This window comes from Schistocerca piceifrons, chromosome 2, assembly GCF_021461385.2.
Source record: "Schistocerca piceifrons isolate TAMUIC-IGC-003096 chromosome 2, iqSchPice1.1, whole genome shotgun sequence".
NCBI lineage: Eukaryota > Metazoa > Arthropoda > Insecta > Orthoptera > Acrididae > Schistocerca > Schistocerca piceifrons.
Window position 1 is genome coordinate 884314871 of NC_060139.1, and position 5631 is coordinate 884320501.

The 5631-nt window shown below is 44.8% G+C and overlaps 1 non-coding gene across 1 annotated transcript; it reads left to right on the top strand.

Annotated features, from left to right (window-relative positions):
* Positions 1-1993: 1993 nt before the first annotated feature.
* On the top strand, positions 1994-2068 carry Trnas-cga. Its single transcript has one exon. It is a non-coding gene; the product is annotated as a tRNA-Ser (tRNA).
* Positions 2069-5631: the final 3563 nt, after the last annotated feature.

Sequence of the window (5631 nt, forward strand, 5' to 3'; positions counted from 1 at the left end):
AACATGTCTCCTAATAATTGCAATTCGACCGGTGTTTGTATTAATATTAATAGAGGCTGTTCGATATGCCTGCCGCTGTTCTTCAGTGCGTAAAGCGCACATGAACGCTTATGTCAATTTGTGTGCTGCTGCTCGGCGACGTGCTGTCTGTGCCGCAGTCTACGTGTTCTGCGTGGTTAACATCCGATGGACGCAGCACCCGCCATTGCTGCTGCGTCGTCGGTCTGTGCGTCATTATCGGATTCGTCGTCACAGTTCCTGTGCTGGAGGTCCAGCTCCCCTCATGTTTCTGCGGCCTGGCTGACCGAAGGCGGTGGCGTTGCTGCGGTGAGTGGAGGGACTCCTTCCGTCGGCTTCCCGTCCGGTGTGTCTGTATTCAACACCTGTCTCGTATGATTCGTGTCGTACTGCTGTGTGGGAGGTAGAACCTCCCGTTGCGTATCCGGATGCACTGTATCGACGCTACGCGCAAGTCCGACTGACGTGGACTGCAGTAAGCAGGTATCGGACGGCGCTAGCCGTCGTTTCTTGTGGCGCTTCGGCGATCGTTGTTTGCGCATGTGCGCCTCCGTGTCCGAGTGCGGAAGAGTCTCCCGGTGCTCAGGGACGAAAGCAGCTGTCGGCACAACCGTAGGGTCAATTTCCACACCTCCTACCGATCCTTTCCGGTCGGTTAACGGCGTCGTCGGCGCCGGAGTGGCGGAATTGTACGTCGTTTCGTCACAGGTGGCGGTCTCTGCTGCAGTCGGTTGCCGTAAACTGTCAGGATGTTGGAGCTGGTCATTCTTCGGGATGGGATCTGTTCGAAACGTGTCCGCATACGTTACTGTCAGCGGCGTCAACGTGGACGGAGGCACGGGTTCGCCATTTGGAACTTGCACAATCCTACGCTGCATACATTCGGATTGGACGTGGCCCTCTTTCCCGCAGCCTGAGCATGTTTTGGGTTGTCCATCGTAGATGACTACAGCTCTACATCCGCCGATGAACAAGTATGAGGGTACATGTTGTGTCAGTTCTATTCTGATTTGACGCGCCCCATTGAGAACGGGGTAAGTCGTGAAGTGGGACCATTTTTTCTCTACGTGGCTAAGCACTCTTCCATATGGGCGTAAGGCGTCAATGACCAAGTCAGACGGAACCTCGAAGGGAAGTTCGAAAATGCGTATGTTTCGTAAGCCCAGTCCTGCGTGATCAACAGTTACTTCAACATGTCCATCAGAGTGACGAAATTTGAGACATTTTTAGTATCTCGGATGATTGTCACATACTGCATCGTTAATCGTCGTAAACGACACTGCTCACTATGGAGAGGTGCATTCCAATAAGTTCGTTGTAATCAAGTTTAACTTCGTCTCGTAGGAACCTTTCGATTTCATAGGCTTTCGGGCCCGCATATTCATTCTAAAAACTAATCTTGAGAGTCGGCTTTCGGTATGCATGTGCCATTCTATATCGAGTCTTAAAAACGCGCGAGAACGCCGAAGAGGTTAACAACTGCGCGAGCGCGAACTTCACCGGCAGGGACGTAAACAGACGTCCGTGCCGTAGCATTGCCGAAGGCGGATTAACGGAGCTACCCAAGCACGATTCACGCCCCGCCCTCACAGCTTTACTTCCGTCAGTACCTGGTCTCCTACTTTCCAAACTTCACAGAAGTTCTCCTGCGACCTCTGTAGAACTAGCACTCCTGGAAGAAAGGAAATTGCGGAGACATGGTTTACCCACAGCGTGGAGGATGTTTCCAGAATGAGATTTTCACTCTGCAGCGGAGTGTACGCTGATATGAAACTTCCTGGCAGATTAGAACTGTGTGCCTGAGAGACTCGAACTCAGGACCTTTGCCTTTCGCGGGCAAGTGCTCTACCAACTGAGCTACTCAAGCACTACTAACGCCCCTTCCTCACAGCTGGCAGGAGATCTTCTGTGAAGTTTGGAAAGTAGGAGACGAGGCACTGCCGGAAGGAAAGCTGTGAGGACGGGTCGTGAGTCGTGCTTGGGTAGCTCAGTTGGTAGAGCACTTGCCCGCGAAAGGCAAAGGTCCTGAGTTCGAGTCTCAGTCTGGCAAACAGTTTTAATCTGTCAGGAAGTTTCATATCAGCGTACACTCCGCTGCAGAGTGAAATTCTCATTCTGGAAACTCTCTCTTATTATTTAATCTTTCGCAACTGATTAAATGAAGAAAAACATAAATGTATAATCTAACGTTAAAGAGCTGAGAGTTCCTCCATTTATCTTGTTAGAAACTACGCATCATCATTCATTCTCCCCTCATGCAATATTTCGTATTATATTTTACTTTATGCAATTTATGTCTTAATCTAAACACCGTTAACATAATAAGTTGAAAAGAACATGAAACCTCAGCATATCGACTGCACTACCTACTCTGGGTGTCTCCGATTCCTTTTCATTTTTATCACTCTTCTCATCTGTTGTTCAACTTCTCTGCCTGTTATTGTTATACTTTTCCTTTATCCTTTTACTTCTTCTAGCCTTTTGCTCCATCTGTACGTCACTCGAATCCGTATGCAGTACTGTCAGAAGCAAAAACATACATGTATTTTACAGTATAGTATTACCACTCTCATTCGCATCCATACCAGTGAAATAACACATTTAAATCTCTTTCTATATTACCGTCAGATTGATGTAAACCTGACATGAGCGTGTTTTGTACTTTCAATTATTCTGATTCCTTTCTTACAGTTTCCTCCTTTATTTATCCTCTTTGACGTGTTCAAACTACTCTTGAATTAGTTCTCCTTTTCATCATCTCTGTCTCTGTTTTGCAGTGACCATTACGCAGTAGACACAGATTTCCGAATTTATGGAGGTTAGTAATCCCCTGCTTAATTTTCTGTGTATTTACTTTGTGACTATCGAATGGTGTCTGTAAACCTCTCAGCTGAATGCATCACACAACTGCAGGCTGTGGCTGACATTTGTGATCCACATTTTCGGGCACCTTCTGTGTTGCTTAAAGAGAAACACACAAAGAAAGTCAACTTCCTCCTAGTCATGGGGCAAATTCACTAATCTGAAAACTCAGCATACGTACAACATTTCACAACATATAATTCTGACTCTTTAAGAAACCTCATCCAGACGTTGCCGTGGTATGAACGGTGTGGTCAGTAAATACTCCACACTCTACAGTTCTAGCTCTCCTGCAGTGAGAGACCAACTTGCGGGTTTGCCTCACGCCTGCCTCTAATAATATAACTTGGGTTACTGATTCTCTAAAGCCGTCAGTATTTTGGTTTCTTCAATCTTGTGCCTGTCTGAATGAGTAGATTGAATTTCTTCCCATACTGCATCAGAAGCTGTGACTGAGCTGCCTCATCCCGGATCTCTATCGTGCACTTCTCTCACCATCATTTCTTGATTTGCGACTCTAACCGTTCAGTGGCTTCAACTAGTTTGCTGACTATACATTTTTCAAAACTATCGATCCACTCTTCTGTCTTATTCACCGGTACATCTTGCTCTCCCTACTTATATCTAATCTTCCCAAGGTCTCGCTCTGTGAGCGTAAGTTGTTCTAATCGAGCATTCGTTTCTTCCAGCGCTTGTTTAAGTATCATTTTACCCGCTTCAGCCACTTCCTAACCTCTGTGGCTTAATATTTTGCTTTCTTCGCTACTTTTCTGAAGTCCTTCGTTTCTGCTGTTGTGTGTATCAATTTTTCCCTGCTTTCTTTTCTAGCTACAGTAGGTTACTCCCTGGCTTCTTTTCTCGTTTCTAATATTGCCTTCATATCTCCTCTCCTTCTCTCTGCTTCCTTTCTCGCCTCTATTGCCTCTTCTTTTGCCTCTTCCCCCATTTTTATAGTTTTTTCCTTGGATCCTGGTCTTCTCTGTTTCTGCCTCAGCTTCCTATCTTACCTTTTGTCTCTTCCTTTATTTCATTCCTAAATGCTTCAAGTTTTAGCGCCAACATCCTGAAATATTACTTCCTTAGCTTACTGTTCCTTGAAATGATGCGTTTTCCAGGAGCAATGTTGTGGAATAGTGAAGGGCTGGATTCACTATCAAAAGCATAATACGTTACAACACATTTATTAAAGACACAATATTCGAAAGGGTAATCAGGATATTAATTATAGCTTGAACTGATCATGCTCACAATGGCCTCGAACAGGCAAGCATTACAGAAGAAAACTCAATCGTAACTTCTCTTTTAAACCTTCAAACACTCAACAAACTTTAAACTCTTAAACATTACTGTGGCTGCAAGCGCAAGAGTTCTTGTAGTGGTGTTTACTAGCAACTAAAGTGAAATGGCAACACATTAACAAAGATAAATAAAGAATTAAAGGCTTACACAGCACTCTATAAACTTAACTGCTTTCTGAGCCACCTATCAAATTTGACACATCAGAAAGGTTGCATGTTGTCGCAAGAATTACAGTAATAACTGACTCAAGCATTACGTCCAGAATCAGCGGGAATAGCTACTGGCATCAGGTGATGGTATAATTACACATGGCTGTAACAAGGAACCACTCAAGACGTACATAAAGCTCGTCAACCATCAGTACAAGCCCTACGAGCTTACTAAGATACCTGAAACACGTGAAATAAATAAAAGAACAGTGTCAGAGCTACTTGAAACACGTGAAAGAAATAAAAGAACAGGGTCAGAGCTACCTGAAACACATGAAAGAAATAAAAGAACAGGGTCAGAGCAAAGGCACAGACAATATTTTAAAATAATCTATTCAGATTACCACCGTTCAACAAAATTTAACTATTTTGCCTTCAGCAACTATCAACGGCTCCGACCAGTATCTTACATAATTAGCAAATTATGTAACCACCGTGAAAATCTCATTCACCAGAATTGCCCTGGCTCAGCACAATTTAATTAACTCACAAGTATGAGGACAAACTTTATCTTTGGATGAATAATCGCTCTCAATTTGTTCCTGGTCTTCTTCCTTACGGTGGTAGACAAAGAGTGTGCGATATGGCTGGTATGTTACCCTATAAAAATTACAGTAAATAAAAGTTTCGCAATGAAATTTATCAGAGCCCACCATTAAGCAGTCATCGCAGCAAGCGGGCGACAAGATGTTCACTATCCTAGTGAGAAGTCATCATCGCACTGCCGTATCACATCATCTGTGACTCTTCCTGAAGCGTGTAATACAAGTTTCCGTCTGCTATGCCCCAGGCCAGGAAACACTCCGGCCACGACGCGCTTCAGAACACCACAGGAATACAGGCGTGCTCCATCTGTTCGCCACTCAATTACGTAACAAGTGCACAACTGTCCCTACCAGCGCACCAGAGCTCAATCCGTCTCAACAAACTCTTGCCGACCTTGTTTCTCTCTCCCAGTCGCTCACCAAGAGAGCACACCTAACCTTTTGCTTCCCATCATCATACCCTTTGATCGTAATCCAAGAGCGGACCACAATTGATTTATGAAGCAAGGAGAATATTCGCGCAAAGATAAAGTGAACTGTCGCGCGAGGGCTCATTCCTCTCCATATTCCTCAAAAATTCTAGTGCAGTAAAATCTGTGCCTCACGGCGCATCTCTTCTACTTGAAGTTATCGCCCGCGAACTGAATCGACTATACATCTTTGGTGGCGTGTCTGGCCTATCATTTCGCTCCCCGATG